A 20,998-nucleotide genomic window follows, 5' to 3' on the forward strand; every position below is an offset into this window, starting at 1 on the left:
GGTGGCACAGTGGATAAAGCACAGGCCCTGGAGTCAGGAGTACCTGGGTTCAAATCCGGTCTCAGACACTTAATAATTACCTAGTTGTGTGGCCTTGGGCAAGCCACTTAACCCTGTTTGCCTTGCAAAGACCTAAAAAAATTCAAATATAAGTATTTACATTTTCATTATTAAACTTCATTTTGTTAGATTTAGCCTATTGAGAATGTTAGATTCTGACTTTACCAGCTTTGAACCATTTGTGAATTTGATGTTTGTCTTCATCTAATTCATTTTTTTTAAATGTTAAATAGTACCTGGGTAAATGAAGATCTCCTGGACCCCAATACTTTAAAGTTGATATTAAAATTACAAACTGATACCTACTCGGCATTTAGCTGGTGCAATGCACAGAATATCTGACCTAGAGTAAGGTTTTCCTGAGTTCAAATCTAATTTCAAATACTTAACTAGATGCATGACTCGAGGTAAGTCATTTAATCTCTCTATGTCTCATCTGTAAAACAGGTACAAGAACTTTGAAAAGATAAAATGAGACAATATTTATAAAGAATTTTGTAAACTTTAAAGTATGGTATAAATGTTAACTATTATCATTATCATCATTATTAACATCAAAGCATTTAAGCCTACTTTTGGTGTCTAGTCATTTAATTAGCTATGAATCTATCTAATTATAACATCATCCAGCCCAAATCTTTCCATCTTTTGCAAACAAAAATAAAAAGAAAAACAAAAAGCAAAACACTAGAAAACTATCAAATACTTTGCTTCAGATTAAGATAGATAGATTAAGATTAAGATAGATTAAGATACCTATATACCAGAGAGGCAAAGAAATATGGCAAGTGTATTTCAAACATGTTGGAGATAACAATGGCAAGACTTCTTTAGGTGCTGTAAGACATGAGTCCATTCTAAAGATGGCACCAACTGTGACAGAGGAGAAAATTTCTCATTTCCTAATTAACTGATAAAAAGGTGATAAGACTTTACTTTTTCAGAGGTGTTTGCATTTTTAAAGAGGAGATTGTGACTCTCTAATTGATGGAACATATTGGAGAAAGTTTCTGGTTGCCCTCTTGTCTAGTTTCTAAAGTCCTCTTCTTTCATGGATTCCTGATTGGTACCCTCCCTTTGAAATGATCAATTCCTGGCTCCTCCTGCTTTGAGTATTATTGGTTGTCCATGACTATAGCACTGAGTTCTGAGTACTAGCCTATTTTCATGACTTTCTAAAATTTGATTATCTTTTTCTAGCCAAAACTTTCTGTAATAATTTTTATTTTTTTGGTCACTTGGGTCATTTTGATACTTTGTCATTGCACTTTCTCCCATTTTTACTGAAGAATCTCATACTAATAAATCAGGCTGGTCTTTCTGTTTTATTTATATCTTAATATAAGATCAGGAATATAATTAGATAATTTGAAAATTTAATATAACTTTCCTCTGCAAATCAACTAAGACATCACAGTGACATCTGGGAGCTAGGAGAAGGTAAAGAAAAGGAAAGCTATACTTTACTGAGTCAGCATATAATAGTAATTTTCAGTGTTCTCATAATAGGTACTTGAGAATAATTACTGACAGTCCTGGGAGAATTCATCAACCTTGGGTACCAAATAATAAGTTGTCCTATCATGGTAACAGTGTAAATTAAGTTAGAAATTCAAGCAATACTGAAAAAAACTCTTTTTATTTTTTTCTTAAGAAAAGCCAATCTGCATAAGCAAAATCATAGCTAGGAAATCATTTTTTATTGTTACTATTATGATCTCATTCTAAATCACATAGTCTTTAATAAATGAGGGGCACATGATCCTAGAAAACTGATGATAGCAATGTGGGGTTGTAATAATGATAGTTATAATTCATCAACATATATATAAATGCTTGTATTTATGTTTAAAACTTCTGCAAACAAGGGGTTGATGCAAACTCTCAGTTAATGGGAAGAAAGACACTGGTGTAATTCAGTGTTCATGGTTCCAGACTGCTAATGAGACCAGAGAGGAAAGCTGCATAAAATATGAATGTCTGGTCACAGGGAAACTGATTTTTAATACATTTTGGGCCGTGTAGGTTCATCTATAGATGAAGTTGGTGAAAGCTATGCCTGTGCAATTTTTGTGCCTTCTAACTAAAAAGCAGAATGTCTGACCTCAAATCCTTCTTTGTTTCTCAATACATCCAGTACAGGAAAATCTATTCTTGCATTGCATTTTCTTTAGGGAACCATAAAGATACCAATCTATAATATTGAATAAGCTACAGATTCTATAAACCAGAAGAGAAGCATAGATTGTTAGGTCTAAAAGAGATATGAAAGGTTATCTAATCTAATAGTTTTATTTCTTAGTTGAGGAAACTGACACCCAGATGAGTGTCACCTTGCGAAAAGTGACACAAAAAGTTAATAGCAGAGCTGAGAGTAGAATCCAGATATCCCAATTCACATGCTTATAATGGTTCTTCTTACTGTGGTTTATTTTTTACGTTTTTGTCCTACATTTTTCTTAAATTATTATCTCTTCTAAATGACCCCTAGTAGAACCTTCCCTTACAACAAATTAAAATAGGTACATTTAAATAAAAATGTCAGCATTTTAATTATATTTGAAAGCATATCTCATTATGAATATTCTTTTATTTTATTTTTTCAATTATATGCAAAGATAGCTTTCAACATTTATCTTTTAGAAAGCTTTTGAGTTCCACAATTTTTACTCCTTCCTTTCCCTCCCCTTCCCCATGATAATGAACAATCTGATATAGGTTATATATGTACAATCATGTTCAGCACATTTTCATATTAGTCAAAGCAAGTCTCATTATATAGAGATCTTTCTCAGGAGGTAGAGAAACTGTGCTTCACCATGGATCCTCTAAAGTCATGATAGATCACTGAATTTGATCAGTGTTCTGAAGTCTTTAACTGTTGTTCTCACTTATTATTTGTTGTTTGTCCTTGTTCTCAAAGAGGACCAATGACATCAGGAGAGTAATGTCTTGACTTGCAAGGATATTGAATATAAATGAGGGAGAACTATGCAAAGCCATCAGACTCACTCTCTCCTCCAGGGTTATCTGAGTCCAGTTGCAAGACACAGGACAGGATGATTGGTGATGGTTGTAGTTGCAGTGGAAGACCCTGGATTTTTGAGATAAGGTTTATCCCAGGTCCCAGTTTGTCTCTGGCCCATTCACACTTACATTACTGTGGACATCAATGCAAAATGTTTTCCTGGTCTGTCTACTTTGCTGCATAATGATTCATGGTCCTCAGTTCTTTATATAGATCACTTGATTTGCTTGCAATACAATAATATCCATTCCACTCACATAAGAAAAAAATCATTGGATTTTAGGCTTGTTAATATAACAATACATCTTCCATATTGCTGTGGCTTCATTAACTGAGCTACAAGGGAAATTATGGAGACAGAAGCCTTGGGATGCATCAAGTCAGTCTTGAAACTTTTTTGACAAGTCAGAGAACTTTTGTTTTCTCCAGAGAAGTGAGGAATGGTGCAGGGCAGATGCCTATTAGCAATAAGTCACCTAAAGTATGAACATATAAAACTTGTGTAGTGAACTGCACACTCAGAATTTTTGATTTGCATGGATATACCTGTTTGTCAGGTTATGGGACATGGTGAATATAATTCCCTATCTTTTGTCTCATTGTGGGCAACTAGGTGACCAGTAGATAGAATGCTGAGCATGAATCAGAAGGAATAATCTTCCTGAGTGTAAATTTAACTGAAGACAATTAGTCATTTAACTGAACCCTGATTAAGACATTTTAACCCTGTGTATCTCAATGCCCTTATCTGAAAATTAACTGGAGAAAAAAATGGAAAACTATTCTAGTGTTCTTGCCAAGAAAACCCCAAATAGAGGCACAGAGAACTTGACATGATTAAAAGAGTATTGAATGACAACTGTCTCATTACTACCTGGTTAAATGGCATTTTTCTGCTCTGTTTAAACTTCATTTATTTGCTGTTGGCACTTTTTAAAGAGATTTTTTTCTCAGTTTAAAAATTACCTGATTTTTTTTGTATTCTGATCAAGTGTTGCTTATGCACATGTGAGGGAAGGTAAACAGGAACCTGGAGACCAATTGCTTTAAACTCAATTACAGTTTTTTTTGTTACCTCACTGATTGAAAAGAGAGGGACATCTGTATCATGAGTGATCAATCGGACATTTTTATTGGTCTTGCTGGTTGCCATATTATTATAACTCTTTTTGATATGAATTTTTTCTAATTATCAATTTATTGCTTAGTGCAACCATAGTCTCCCTGTTATGCACTTTGACCTTGGGAGTATAATTAAACAAAAAAAAAATTAGAGACTGCAAAAACTAAGGGACATCTGAGAATTTCCTTAAGATCTCTTGTTTCCATGTAAAATTGTTGAGATCTTTAATCATGGACCTTAAATTAATGTCTGTAATATGTATTCTTTCTGAAGTTGAACTCAGTATCATAAACATAGAACACTGACATCAATGAAATAAATATATTTATGATTCATTGTTCATATTTTAAAACCTACATGCTGTCTGGTTAGTATGATGATGATATCTACAGAACACAGATTACTCCATGGTCATTTGATTTATTGTAACAATCTTTCATTATGTTTCCATGTGAGTTTATTTTGCTGAGTGCTTTATCAGTGGAATGGTTTTTTTAGTTTGTTTTCATTATATGTCATATTTCCTTGGATCTCAAGAGGAAGGCATTTCTCTGTTTATCTAATACAACATTTCAACTAAACTATCCCACGGTATTGTTTATCCTAATTCATATGAGTATTAGATAATACAAATACATCATGAATTTGATGGCCCAAAGCAGAAATCCATTTTGTAGGAAATCATGACAATTCTATCACCTATTATTTGATATTGAAATGCCATTATCTGTTCAAAGATTATGTTGTATTTCTGAGTGGAGGTAAACTAAAGGATAGATGGATAGATAGATGATTGTTAGGTGATAGATGATATATAGATATGTAGGAAGACACTGAGATAGATAGATGGCTAGATAGGTAGATAGATAAATAGGTATATGAATTTTTAAGTATTTACTAAGTGTCAGGTGTTATATTAAACTCTGAGGATACAGATATGAATAACTAAGATAGACCCTGTACGCAAGCTGTTTGCAGAGTAATTTGAAGGAGATAAAATAGTGATTTTGGCATAGAGATGACTAGGGCATGATTTGGGGTGAAATTGGCTCAGAAGTGAAGAGGAGTACTGAATCTGAATTAGATGAGGAGAAATTCCTGGATTATTCTGGAGCAGAATGACTGGAGTACCAGACTTGAAATTATGAGTTTAAATTCCAATTATGAACCTTATTTTTTGTATTCTTAACTTCTTCATTCATTCTTCTAAGTTTTGTATGCATCATGATTTGTGTTTGTGGATGGAATTATTATTCTGAGAGAAAACATGGAGTTTTCATATCTGACCATTGGTTTTTGATATATGAAAGTTCCATGATCTATCTCAGGATAATAATTCCATCCACACAAATGATAATGCATACATATCTTAATAGATAAGTCTAGGAAAACAAATACACACATATTTATTAATGTTAGCTAAAAATATAAATAACTTTCAAAGAATCTTTGTATTTGATCATTTTGGGTACCTTTAACCCTTCCCAACATTGTCCTTTAAAAGACATATTTTACATTATAATGGTATTTTAGAGATTTGTATTTTTCAAAGTTCCTTCACCATTTTAATGTTTTATGAGCCTTAAAATAACCCAGAATAATATAGGTGAAACTTTTAATCTCTATATGATGTGAGAAAAGAGATAGAGGTGAAATAATTTCTTCCATCCATGCTGTAAATTAATGGCATAAGTGACACTAGATCCTAGATTCCCCAACTGTTGATGTGCACCACTCTCCTAATCAGAGAGTGAAAAGAAAGGAACAGTGTTTTTAGTCATGTTGGGTGGAAATCTGCAATGCTCTTATTGATATAGGAATAAATGATCCTCCTTGACTCTAGTTCTGTCTTCTTACTAAATGTCATGGACTATTTTTTGCATCCTTTGAAAATCTATGTTTACTTTCTTCAGACAATCTGAATTATTCAACAGATATCTTTCTGTAGACACCCATTTTATTATCAATAAATTAGATACCTATATTTATTTAATGTCCATCTATATTTATTTAATACATATTTAGCATAGGATTGTCTAATAGATGTTGTGGATGACATAAAGATTGAAAAATTTGTTTTTTCTCTCAAATATTTTATAATCCATTAGCACCTGAGATTAATGCCTTCATATCTATCTAAATAGAAAATTCATTGTTCAGTATTGTAGCTCACACCTGTAATATCAGCTATCTGACAAAGTTGAATCATTTGAAGTAGGGAGTTCTAAGATATAAAGGGCTATAATTAATTGGCTGTCTGTATAATGTCTGACACCAATATGGTGAAGTCCTGAGGGTGGGAACTACCAGATTGCCTATTGAGGAAATTTTTTTTGTTATTATTCAATGGGTAATAGATTGGGAGAGAAGATAAAGGATAGACTGAAAAGGGGTTTTGTTGGTTAAGGGAATTTTAGGTGAAGATGCAGCAGGGAGTAGAGGATAGTGAGTCAGCCTTTGATGAAAACTTGTAAGGTGATTCTGTAAGTTAGTAATTTAATTTGGAAGTAAATCAATTTGTCAGTGCTATAGAAAATTCCCTAAGACTCTATCTTGTAGAATAGGGCCTGACCTGAATTGGTAAATAGAGTTTTCTACTAGCAGTCCTATACCTATGAAATTACAGGTCTTTCTTTTTTTATTCATTTGTTCAGTAGGAATTTATTAAATGACAACTTTTGAGAACTAAGAAATTCGGAATAGGAATAAACAGGAAAGTTTGGGGTTAATGATGCATGGTTATTTTCCCTTTCTGACACATCAAAATATTTTTTACAGAAAGAAGGGTCTAACTCAATTCTAAAAAAAGACAAAAGAATTTTTAATTATTGACATTTTATTTCTGTACATTTATTTTTTATTTTGAGAGATTTGTGAGGAAGGTCCTGGGATGTTGAGACTGATGCTATGATTATCACCTTCGCAACATGAATGCTAATATTTTTGTTGATAATTTTATTTTTGTTTGGTGAGAAGATGGAAATGTAATTGCCTTTCATTAATTTCAAAGTGGAAAAGTGGAGCCTTGTTTCTGTCTTCTAATCTTGTTTCTCCATATTTCTTCAGTTCTATTATCCCCTAACCTTCACTCCACCATTTACCAGCCCTTTCTGTAGGTGAAATTCATTAGAATAGTAAGGAAGATAATCTAATTATTTTGGCAATGAAGTGACAGAAAAGTTAACTTTAATTAGAAAATGGATAGAAATTATGACCAATTTGATTGGCTTCTTAACATAGTCAAATCTTACTGAACATTTAGAGTCAAATATTTTCTATGCTACAATAGATCATAGGCAAGATAAGATCACTACTCATGGTGGAAAAAAACAATGGTAATAGATGACAGATTGAAGAAAGAACCATTAATCCCTATTTTTCTTTTATTTTCTTTCCTAATAAAATTGTTTTCTGACTGGGAAAAATAGAAGTTGGTTATCCATAAACTGAGACTTAAGATAGTTTGTGAAATTGTAAGAGACTGCATAATTGCCTTCAGTGAATTCAAGGGACTATTCTAAGGGGAACTATAATCCAGGCAGAATCGGAGAATATTATCACTTGACGCTATCAGTGACTTTTCAAAGATTACTGGAAGTGGGAGAGGTGACTCAGGACTAGAGCTGGGTAAATGTTCTGGGGGTTTGAAAAAAAAGAAGCTTGTTAATTTTATTTTGGTAACTCTATAGAGTGTTCAAACTATATAACATGAATTTGACTTAAATTCCTAGAAAAAAAATTCTAGAATGTATTCCCAAATAGATGGCTTATAGATATAGGAAGAGGTACAACTATAATTAGAAGTCAGCATGACTTCATCAAGAATAGGTCTCTTAGGGTCAGGACATGATTCAGGTCAGTCTCTTGTATATTAGGTATATTATATTGCAGCAAAATGAAACACATATAGGTCATTTATTGGTTAAGAAATGATTTCCTTAGCTAAGAGAAGGATATTCAACAAGGGCAGACCTTTAAGACCTTGGACTGATGTAGCTGAGTGAGGCTTCATTGCCTGAATGGTCTATTGTGCTCCATCAGACAAACATCAGAGAGAGAGTGCCCTGAGTCCCTTGTGGCTACTTTGTATTCAGGTAATCAGAAACTGATGTCAACAACCTGAACCTTTAGTCCCCTAACCCAGGGAAATCATGAATATGTTTTCCATTTATAATGAAAAAACACACTAAGTTGCATATGAGAAGGATTTAGTATACTGAATCTACCACAACTTAGGTTAGTTAGCACCAGATTAATATTATTACTTTTTGTTATTGTCATTTTTAAATAAGATTACTAGATTTAAGTAACTCAGGGGACTGCCCCAAAGTATGATATAGGTTGATAGACGAAAAGTATTTGGCAAAAGTTTTCAAATATTTCTTGCATACATAATGCCAACATGTTCAATAGATAATAGTAAATTTTGGAGGATCAGTAATCTGAAGAAACAAATCCAAATAGAAGCAATTGATGGAATGATTTCATTTAGTATGGCAGAGTAAAGGCAGGGCCTTGCTGGAACTCTCCCACAGATCCTTCCAAATACCTTTAAATAATGAATCTAAATAAATTCTAGAGTGGTAGAACACACAAAAATGGTATGAAACAATTTTTCAGCCTAAGAGAATTTAGTACTAAGGTGAGAGAGGCAGGCTAAGCCAAGCCAGTGTAGAGACCAGAAATCTAAGACTAGTTGGTGGGGTGAATGAATCAATGACAGCAGTGGGGTTTCCCAGACCTCTCAGCCTACGGCTGAGGTCAAAGGCAAGAAAGAAGATAGGCAAGAAAGGTCTTCAGTACTAGTGTAGGAGTGGAGTATAGTCCAGTGCAGGCCTTAGCAGCACCAATCCAATGCCAGCAGCAAAATCCAGGACTAGGCATTGGGAGGCAGTGAATTAGCCTTGGGCATCAGCTGCTTCTGGATCTCTCAAACTACAGATAGTAAGGGAATCAGAAGGAGATTATAGGGACCTTGTTTTGGGTTCTGATGCTTTGCCCATATAGTAGTTCTTGATCTTAGTCCCAGAGTGAGGAGGAGTAGTAGCAGGGTAGAGCTTGCTGCTGTAGGGAGTAGGAACCCTCCTCATAGTTCCAGAACAGAAAAGAGTGTTTGTGGTTGTTTACGTATGAGAACCCAGGCCAGGAGAGTAGTAAACACCTCTCCTTATATCTTACCACCTTAGAAGAACTGAAAACTTGCAGTTCCCTAGAAGTATCTCTGAAAACATTGTATAAAACTCTGATTTTTGATACAGTGTACCCTCCACCATGGAAACAAAGCCCTATTTTTAACAAAGAGTTAAAATCATTCCAAAGACTGGGAAAATAGGTAAAAAGAAAAACTTGATTATAGAAAATTATTGTCGTGACAAGGAAGACCAAAATCCACACTCAGAAGAAGATAACAAAGTCAAAGCCTCCAAGAAAAATGTGAATTGATCTCAACCCATGGATGATTTTTTTTGCTCATGAAAAAATGAGTTAGAAGCTTGGAAAAGAAGACAAAAATACTGAAGAAATTAACATCAGACTAGGTCAAATGATAAAATAGGTACTAAAAACCAGTGATGAAAATGCCTTACAAAGCAGAATTGACCAAGTGAAAAAAGGGGCACAAAAATTCACTGAAGAGAAAACTTCTTAAAAATAAAATTGATCAAATTGAAAAAAGAAGTGCAAAAGTTCTTTGAAGAAAATAAAGTATTAAAAATTAGAATTCAGTAAATGGAACCTAACGAATTTAAGAGAAATAAAGAAACAATAAAATAAAGCCAAAAGAATGAAAAAAAAACAGGACAATGAAAAGTATCTCATTGGGAAAACAACTAATCTTTAAAAATAGATCCAGGAGACATAATTATAAAAAACATATTGAGCTACCTGAAAGCCAGAATCAAAAAGAGAACCCAGTTATTATCTTTCAAGAAATTATCAAAGTGTATAGAGTACTGGCCCTGGAGTCAGGAGGACCTGACTTCAAATCTGGCCTCAGACACTTCATAATTACCTAGTTGTGTGACCTTGGGCAAGTCACTTAACCCCATTGCTTGGTAAAAGCAAAAACAAAAGCAAAAAAACAAAAACAAGAAATTATTCTGTAAATTGTTCTGATATTCTAGATCCAGATGGTAAAATAGAAAGTGAAAGAATCTACCAATCACCTCCTGAGATTCCAAAATTAAAAGTCCCAGGAATATTAGTCAAATTCCCAGAACTCCTGGATCAAGGGGAAAATATTTCAAGCAGCAATTCAAGTACCTTAGAGTCTACAGACATAATAACAGATTTAGCAACTTCTATATTAAAACATCATAAGACCTGGAATATGATATTCTGGAAGGGAAAAAACCCACAAAAACTTGGATTTACAACCAAGAATCAGCTAACAAAATTGAATATTTCAGGGGGAAAAGATGGATATTCAATGGAATAGTGGACTTTCAAACTTTCCTGAAAAGACCAGCACTGAAGAGAAAATTTGATCTTTCAACCTGAGACTCAAGTTATCCATAAAAAGGTGAACAGGAAAGGGGAATTAAAAAGGACTTAATGATATTGAACTGCTGATACTTCCACATTTGAAGATGATACTAATGACTCCAGAATATTTTCATTAACAAGGCATTTAGAAGTATTTTATATACTTCTAAAATATACTAGATAGATTATTTTATATAGAGAGCACAGGTGTGAGTTGAATATGAAGGGATGATATCTTAGAAAATAAAATTAAGGGGTGAGAGAAAAAGTATGCTGGGAGAAGGGGATAGGCCTATGTAGAATGGGATAAATTATCTCACATAAAAGAGGCAACAAAAGTATTTCCAGTAGAGAGGTGGGGGGGGGAATTCTGGGGGAATGAGTGAACCTTACTCTCATTAGATTTGGCTTAAAGAGGGAATCATGAACCCTAACCTATAGGAAAATAGTAGGGAAAGGAGATAAGAAATAGTGAGGAGGTGGTGGGGGAAGGGCTAGTTAGAAGTGAAACACATTGAGGAGGGAAAGGATGAAGGGAGAGAGATAATAGAATAAATGGGAGTGGGAGAATAAGATGTAGAGAAATACAGTTAGAAATTGTAATGATGGAAAAAATTGAAGCAAATTTCTCTGATAAAGACCTCATTTATTAAACACAGAGAACTGAGTCAAATTTATAAATATAAAAATGATTCCCCAATTGTTAAATGACCAGAAGACATGAACTGTTTTCAGATGAAGTTATAAAGGCTATGTATAGCTATGTTTAAAAAAATGTTCTAACTTATCTGAGGTATACCTTATAGTTATTGAATGGGCCAATAGGACAGAAAAGAAAAATGACAAATGTTGAAGGAGATGTAGTGGAAAATGAGACATTAATGTTCTGTTGTGAAGTTGTGAAGTAATTCAACCATTCTATAGAGCAATTTGGAACTATACACAAAGAGCTATAAGATCATGCCTACCCTTTGACTTAGCAATGCCACTAATGAGTCTATATTCAAAAAGATATATATATATATATATATATATATATATATATATATGTATGTATGTGTGTGTGTATTATCTATCTATATCAATTCTTTTTCTGGTGGCAAGGAATTGGAGATTAAATGAATGTCCATTGGCTGGGGAATGACTGAACAAATTGTGGTATGTGCTTATGATGAAATGCCATTTTTGTATAAGTAATGACATGCAGGATGCTCTCAGAAAAACCTGGAAAGACTTAGATGAGCAGATGCAATGTGAAATACTGTGTACAAAATGGCAGCAATAGTGTAGGATGATAAGCTGTGAATAATTTAGCTTTTCTCAGTACTCTGACACAAGACAAAGCTGAAGGACTTATAAAGTTGACTATCCATTCCCAAATAAAAGCTTATGGTGTCTGAATACAGATTGAAGTGTACTTTTTAATTGATTTATTTTTCTTTTTTTGGGGGGGTGCCTATTTTTTTAATAATGACTATTATGGAAATGTTTTGACTAAAAATTTGTACTCTATAAGCCATCAAGAACTTGCTAGCCTATAAGTCTTTCATCCATGTCTGATAGGCTACTAAGTTCTTGATGATTTATGATATGTACTAGTGGATGAATTACCCACTTCAACAGCATCACAGAAACATTTGGTTATCATACTATTTATGAGTTTTAAAGATAAAAAATACAAGCATCTGTACTTCCTGACAACCTTGGGGATGAATAATTATTATTTTCATTTTATAGTTGAGGAAAATGACTTGCCAATGATCACTCAGTAATTATCAAGGGTGGTTATCCCCTGATAATTAGACTAAGGTCTTTTTGACTCTGATACTAATTCTAAACATTAAACTAGGTGGCTTCATGACATGGAAAATTTTATAAATTCTTTTAATTAACAAGATCACCTGGGGAAAATATTGCACTTTTGTTCATTATTTCTTATTTTTTGTATAAGTTGACATAGTTTAGATATATTTCATTATGTTACACAGTTTAATTGCACGAAGATTTAATAGACCATGATGTCAAAAAGGTTGGTCATTTAGACACACAAAAAGGAACACACACAAAAAGAAGAGAAGAGAAGATAACCATTGACTCAGAAAACGTAAACACTATTGGTCACCTACCTCTGATAACGAAGGGTGACAAGGTTAGATCTTGGTCTTTTGAAATGAAAGCTTTCTCTGCTAGATCATTTTTCTGTTCCTGGAAGAAAGGGAAAAATACATCTTAGTTATCTAGCTAAGTGTATTTATGTATAGTACAACAGTTGGTAAAATACCTTTTCAATGTGAAATTCAACTTCTTTCATATATCCTGAGTGAAAAACAATGACTTGGCTTTTTTTGCTATGTTCATGCACCCAAAAATTGGGGCCTCATTTTTAATGAGTACTACAGATTCATTGCATTCTTTGATATAACCTGAAATCAGATAAAGGAAGGAGAAAATAACAGCAACACAGTGTATGGATGTTAATAGGCCCAAGGTCCTGAGATGAAAAAGAGTGTAAAAATCATTTTTTGCTGCTTCTCTTCCTCTTATATGAACTTCAATTGAATGACCTTTAGCCAGTTTTTTTTTTCTGATGACATATAGTAGGACAGAGACTAGACCAGTTAATCTTGCTGTCAAATGGGCATTGTACCAGATCATGGGATAGCTCAGGGTAAAGACCAGTAAATCTATAGGCAACATTTTCTGCTCTACTGTAAGGATTTTTATCAGTTTGGCTCAGGCTAGAATTCAAGGAGAGGGCATCTGTCTTACTAAAAGCACAATTAATTTATGCATTGATGAACAATGCATATCAAAGACTGCCATTATAATAAACACCTGTTGTTGAGCAGAGCCACTTTACTGGAAGATTGGTCTTGCTAAAGCAGCGTGCATGATTGCGATTAAATATGCTGAAACTGTCAGCTCCTTATGAGGCAGGTGCTGCAGAAGTGATCAATAGAGGCACCACAGTGGTTGTGAATTAAAAGAGTTATCCCATTTCATAGGAGCCTTTGGACCTTTTAGTGGCTCATTTACTTAAATGGATCTTCTGATTACCTTGCAAATTGCTATGTCCTGGAAATGCATTCTCCCTGCCTTGTCCTCATCTGCTATATGTTCTTAGAGTAAGAGTATTCCCTGAGATTTCTCTTGCAAATGGAAGAAAAGAATTAATTTTAGCTCCCACTATACTCTACCTTCCCCTCAATAAAGGGAAGCAGCTTGTTTTCTTTGGAATAATGTCAAGACAGATGGATCTCATAGAATACAGAATGGTAAGGTTCTACATCCCAATTACCTGTGGAATTCTATCAAAACTTCCACATTAGCTAAAATTGCCTGACTTATGCACAAGCAGATAGTTGTTTTAGGGAGTGGGGGTGGGATAGCTACCACTGACTTCCAGGGATGTCTGCCACCCAGGAACATGTGGAAAGGGTCAGACTGCCTACAGTTTGAAGCATCAGTGAAGTTTAGAGACCTTATTTTGACTTAAAAAGTCATTGACTATTACAAATTATAGTAAGTTTTTTATTTGGATTCCACTGCTATTATCTTTTACTATTCTTTATTTTTTCTTCTGATCTTTGTTTTGTAAGATGCCAAGTCTGTTTCTATTCTGCAAGATAATTAGTGGCACAATGTATAGAGTATTGGACCTGGAGTCAAGAAGATTTGAGTGAAATGTCAATCTCAGAAATAGTCTAGTTGTGTGATCCTGGCCAAGTCACTTAATATCTTTCTACCTTGGTTTCTTCATCTGTAAAATTGAAATAATTATAATATCTGAGTCACTGGGTTAAAGTGAGGATCAATTGAAGTGAGTTCTATAAAGTGCTTTGCAAACCTTAAAATAATATATAAATTAGACCTATTATTATGTTCTCAGGTCTTTATTTGGCACCAGCTGGTTCACAATTCCATGTGCATCTTGTTTCTGACCCTTGGTAGACATGGTGATGTCTTGCTGCCACTAACTATCTTGTTATTTTAGCCGTTGGGTGCCAAGCCTCTCCTTGACCTGCTGCTGGGAAGCTAGTTGGATCTTTAATGTTATAACCAATGAGAATGGAGTCACTGCCATGAAAGACTCTTTCAATCATATGTCTTTGATCACATCCTTGATCTTTCAGACAGAATCAGGTCTAATGGGATAGATTGGACAGAACCAATTCTATTGCATTATTATCTAAATGTCCTGGTAAAGCTGGTTTAAGGGACTATTACCAGAAATCTTTGAGAAGAGAATCTCAGGACAGAGCATATCATAGAACCAGATAATTTGGAATCTTAGAGGTTATCTGGTCAAATTCATATCTGAACAAAGTTTCACTTTACAATATAATTATCAATAGTCATCCAACTTTTGCTTGAAAATTTCTATCTCTGCACATAGTCCATTCCACCTTGGGATATTTCTATTTATTAGGGCATTTTCCTCACATAAAGACTAAATACACCTCCCTCTATCTTCCATCTACTGACTGTAGTTCTGCCCTCTGGGTGTATCATTGAGAAATGGGCAGAAAAAGAAACAAATCTCACTGGAAAAGCAGTAATTATTAGGAACCTAAAGAAGAAAAGACCATATGGTATGGAGCATATAGAGAGCAGCATCTTAGAGACAACTCTGGAACAGTTAAAATTTCCCCATGAGGCAAAAATAGGAAGAAGCAAAGGACAGAAGAAAGAGTGACCAATTAACCTAGAGGGAATGGTGGGAGGGAACCATCAGAGAGAGAGAGATAACAGATGGTATTGATTTGCAACTTAGTAGAGATGAACTAGCCTTAGGCTATGTGCAGCAGGCAGTATTCTGTAGTGTTTTCTTATGTTCCAAGACAAGAAAATGTAAAAAGAAGAGTTTTTTCTAAAAGGTGTAGGATTTTTCAGTTGTTTGATAAACATAGCCTATTGGTTATAAGTCACTGAGTTTAGGCTTTAAACTATTTTGATTTCAAAGGAACCTTAGACCCCTCATTTTACAGATTAGAAAACTGAGGGTCAGAATGCTCAAATGACTTGTCCAAGGTCAATCAATTAATCAACAGAGATGAGATTCAAATCACAGTCCACTGATGACAAATTGAACACTTTCATATTTTCTCCTTTGAATTAATAATAGACATAAAGACATATAACATATGGTATTTTATCTTTGGGTACACATTTATGTAAGGAGGGAATAGGAGCCCTGCACAGAGATAACTGTAATTCAAGACATGTTATATGCATGATACAAAATTCAGAAGAGGGAGAGAGCTCTTCTAGGTGGCACAATCAGGAAGTTTTCATGGAAATAGCATCTATTGAAATAAACTTTAAAGACTGGATAGAAATAAAAAAGGAGAAAGCATTCCGGTCATAAATGGAAGGAGAGAGGAAGATGCAAGTTGTGTCCAGGGAACAGAGAGTAGACTAATTTGGATTAAGTATGTATAGGAGTATAGCACTTTTGGCAAGGGATTGGCCAGCCATAAAAACCCTTTAGATTTTTAGTTCTTCCTATTTGGGGAAAGAGGGGAAACTAACACAAATTAAGCCCTGAAGCAGTGTAGTGGAAATTTTCATTTCTAGTTTGGGGACTCTCCAGGAAGAGAGTCAAGTCAGTCATGTCCTAGTAGCAAAATGACCATACAGAAACTGCTATCTTCCATATTTGTAATACCTTTCTTTTTTTTAATACCTTTCTTTAAGATCATAAGGGATGATCTTCTAAATAGATCTGGGGGGGCATGTATGTGTCTGTGGGGTTTTATCTTACACATTCATTTTGCTAGCAGGAGTGCTGAGACACCACCTGTGCTCATTTTCACCTAGCTTTTTTAAAAAATTCTGTTAAAGAATATATTTGCTAACTTTTATATTATTTGTCATAAACACCTATGGCTGAACCTATCCTTATGTTGCCAGGTCTCCTCTTGATGAGAGTGCAATGGGAGCCCCACAAGAGAGTGATTTTTATGAGTGCAGAACTGGGAGCTCAATTCCAGTCCATTTATTAGAAAATTGTGCTCTCTTACTAGGGTCATAAACATAAGCCCTTTACAGTTAGTAAGACTGGTTGTAGCCAGAATGTGATGAGACTTTGAAAGTCAGATTAAGAAGATGGGATCTTTTTCAAAAAGTCATTGTGAAATTATTGCATATTTTGTAAACTGGGTAGTAGCATGATCAAAGATTTGTTTTAGTAGGAACTCTATGAGCAATGAGTTAAAAATGGTAAAAGGCTAGATGTAGGAACTCCAGCGAAGAAGCTATTGCAATGGTTCACCAAAAAAAAGGGGGGGGGTAAAGGGTATATACTTGGGGGGTGGCAGTGAAAGTGGAAATTTGGTGAAAGCACAATGAATATAATTAGAACAATTTTAGAATCCTAAGAAAGAATCAAGAGATAGGTAAGGATATGGATGGTCTGATTTTTTTGGTTATGCAGTTTCGATTAAGTCTTAAGTCTTTGGGGAATACAGGCTTTCAAATTTTTTTTAAAAAGGGATGAAACAAAGGATATATTTAAATATTATTTTTCATGAAATAACATCTAATGTTAGAAAATTCTGCTTTCTATGCCAAATTGATATTTTCTGAAGTTGAATCATTCTATCATAAGTTTATTGCCTCCTATGCAATTTTCAAATACAGGAGAGTATGATATTCAAACTGTGTCTAGGGATCACAGTGTTACTTTGGAATTATGCATGGAAACATTTTATATTTTATAATTTTATTTTATTTATGTATTTATGTATTTATTTATATTTATATTTTTATAATATAATAATTTATATTTATTTATTATATTTTATAATTTTAACCAATAAAATTTTATTTTGAAAAATATGTAAATATTAATTATCATAAATTCATATTCAACCTAATGGTACTGGTAGTGAGAGTTATGTGACACTGAAGAGTTTTGGGTTGTTCCAATATTTACTGAGTGAAGCTCTATACACAGAAATGAGGAAGCAAGAAGAATAAGTAAGCACTAAAATGAATTGTGAACCTGAGGATGTGAACAAGGATGTGAAACTTTTACAATTCATTTAGAGCTAATGTACTTCATGCAAGAGATCTTTCACCTTCTACAAAATATGAATCTGGCTCAAAGGAAAGAAGAGAAAACCTGGAGAAAGTTTTTAAGGGTTAAAAGTTTTGATGAATTGTGGTCTATATACGTGGAGGGAATATCCACATTTGTGAAATTAAAAAATCATCTGAAAGTGAGCAAAGTGCTAGGGATACAAACAGAAAAACAAAACTATTCCATTTTCAAGAAGCTTACATTGTATTCATACAGGCAAGACAATACAAGCTTTATAAAATACTATAAAAATACTTTCCAGAGGTAAAGAGAAGTAACAACTTTTGTACTGTGATAGACCTCCCATAGGCGGTGGTACTGGTAGTAGGAAAGTTATTTAAGAGCCAGAAGTAGAGAGAAGGTACATTCCAGACATGGGAAAAATTCAATGGACAACTACATTCATAATTACCTCAATTGATGGAGTCTTGAGTGTTTATTAAATACATTTTCTAAAGAATTTTAGATACTGTGTGAAAGGTAATATTAGGTTTGAAATGATTTGTGTTTCAAAATTCAGATGAATCATTTGTTTGGAAGGGTCTAGAAACGCCATACTATATATGTGCCAGTATTATATTCACTGTTACAGTTGCCTTTCTTGTGAATTTATGCCAGCTACTTAAATTTTGATGACTATATATAAACTTTCTTTTCTCTGCATAATTTTTCTCTGACAGCTCTTCTGATTGTCAGTTGCAGAAATCCTGGTTTTCTGAAGAGTTAATATGAGCAACTGATATGTGAAATGCATTGAATGAAAACTTTTCTGCTGAAAGTAAATTAAAGAGAGTTAAATCTATTTTCATATTTCTTCAACTCCTCTTATCAAGCTTTCTGTACTCTACTCTGACAATATCTGCTGTACTTCGGTTAGCCAAAACATATCACAAGTAGGAATTTATCCTCTTGACTATTTGCTAAACATAATCACCATTGTAGAATGAGCGCTGCCATTGTTTTTCTCATTCCTCATCTTTTATCTTAGTGGGAAAATGGGCAAACAAATACAATATGTGTCAAAAACTAGCAATATGTTCACTACTGCCTTGTATCTCACTCTTACACCTCTAATGTTCAACTATGGGAGTCTATACTATTGACATGTAGTTAGAGCTTAATTATTTGAAATTGAGTTATAGTAATTTGCCCTTCTCTTGCTTCTCTCTATCCAGGTGAAATAATCTCCAAGAAGTCATGACAGAATTGAGTAAGTAGTTTTTTTTTTTTTTTTTGTTAACCCAGATGTTTTTCCTTGATTCAAAACTAACCAATTTTTTCAAAGAGGGTACAATTCTAGTTATCCTTAGATCTAACATAGAATACTCAAAGTTGCTGCCAGGGTAAGGAGTTGAGGAGCAGGTATGAAGAATGTAGCACATGATCCAACCAACACTAAAAGTGAAGGTAGAACTTAAAGTCTCAGGGGCTCTGAGGAACTTCACTCCAAACATTCTCTTTCCCTAATAAGATCATTTCTTGGAATTCACAGAAGCAATTTCTTCTTGCTTTAGTGATTTAGAACAGCAGGAAACTGAGGATTTCCATCTTATCTTGGGAAGAGGAATCTGGCATGAAGTTACCTGATTGTGGATAAAAATTTACTCCCCTTCCACTTCTGTTCTTGGTGCATATAGGAGGTGGTCCAATACAAACCATTTAATTATCTGATTTTAATAGTTAGAGAAAAGCTTCCCCTTCCTTAAAGTTGGCTTGAATTTGGTTGAATTAGCCATTCACCTATGGCTTATGTAGCACATATCAACTTTTCTTTTCTTCAGAAGTAACATTATCGATTTCCTTAATTGTTCAATATGTGACATAATTTCTAGGTCTCCTTTTATCCTAGCTAATGTTCCATTTTATCAATGTAATGCTCAAAATGTCATTTTTTAACATCTTGATGTATGGACCTTTTACATGAGTGTCAAATACAGCTTTTTTCTCTTTGTATTGTCAACAGAAGTGAAAGCGATTGAGTTGAAATAATGGTGATAATTTCTCATAATATTCATAATACTCATCTCTCGTAATATTTTCCAGAAGTAAAGTCTGTTGCAACTGTTCCCATAAAAAGGACTGAGGAAGTAGACCTAATCTCTGAATACTCATTCTAAAAAAACCCAAAATATGTTTGGTAGAAATTACTGACTGAGAAGAAGAAATTAAAACTATCTATAGTCATTTGAAAAAAATGTTCTATATCATTATTGATTTGAGAAATTCAAATTAAAACAACTCTGAGGTACCATCTCACATCTATTAGGTTGGCCAATATGACTAAAAAGGAAAATTATCAGTGTTGGAGGGGATACAAATGGGTAAACAGGGATACTAAAACATTGTTGATAGAGTTGTGAACTAATCCAACATTTCTAGAGAGCAATTTGGAATTATGACCAAAGTGCTATATAACTGTGCTTACATTCAATAATACCACTACTGGGTCTGTACCCCAAAGAGATCACAAAATAGGGTAAGACAACCCAAATGTACAAAAATATTTAGTGGCTCCTTTTATATGTGGTGGCAAAGAATTGGAAACTGAGGGAATGATCATCAATTGGTGAATGACTGAAAAAATTGTGATAGAAGAATGTGATGGAACACTATTGTTCTATAAGAAATTAGAGATAGAACTTTAGAACAACCTGGAAAGTCTTACATGAATTGATGCTGAGTGAAGTGAGCAGAACCAGAAGAACATTGTACACGCTAACAGAAACATTGTGTGATTGTCAGTTATGATGGACTTGATCATTTAAGCAGTGGAAATACTCAAAGACAATTCTAAAAGACTTGTGATGTAAAATATCATACATGTGCAAAGAAACCATGGAGTTGAAATGTAGACCAAAGTTTTCTATTTTTAGTTTTTAAAAGTTGTCTTATATATTGTGTTTCCCCCCTCTATTATTTTCCCTTTTCCATTTGATTCTTCTTTCACAACATGATTAAAATGGATATATGTTTAACATAGTTATACTCGTACTAAATATATTAGAATGCCTTCTGTTTGTGGGGAGGGAAGAGAGAGGAGATAAATGAAAAATTCAAAACCTTACAAAACTGATTATTGAAAATTATCTTTGTATGTAGTTGGAAAAAGAAATAAAATATTAAAAAAGAAAAAAATTATTTTATGATACTGCTTGAGTATGGTAGCTTGCCTTGAATGTGAGGTACCTGCCAGCTTTAAATCTATTATAATCCTAGAAAC

Source organism: Macrotis lagotis, chromosome 6 (genome assembly GCF_037893015.1).
Source record: "Macrotis lagotis isolate mMagLag1 chromosome 6, bilby.v1.9.chrom.fasta, whole genome shotgun sequence".
Lineage (NCBI taxonomy): Eukaryota > Metazoa > Chordata > Mammalia > Peramelemorphia > Peramelidae > Macrotis > Macrotis lagotis.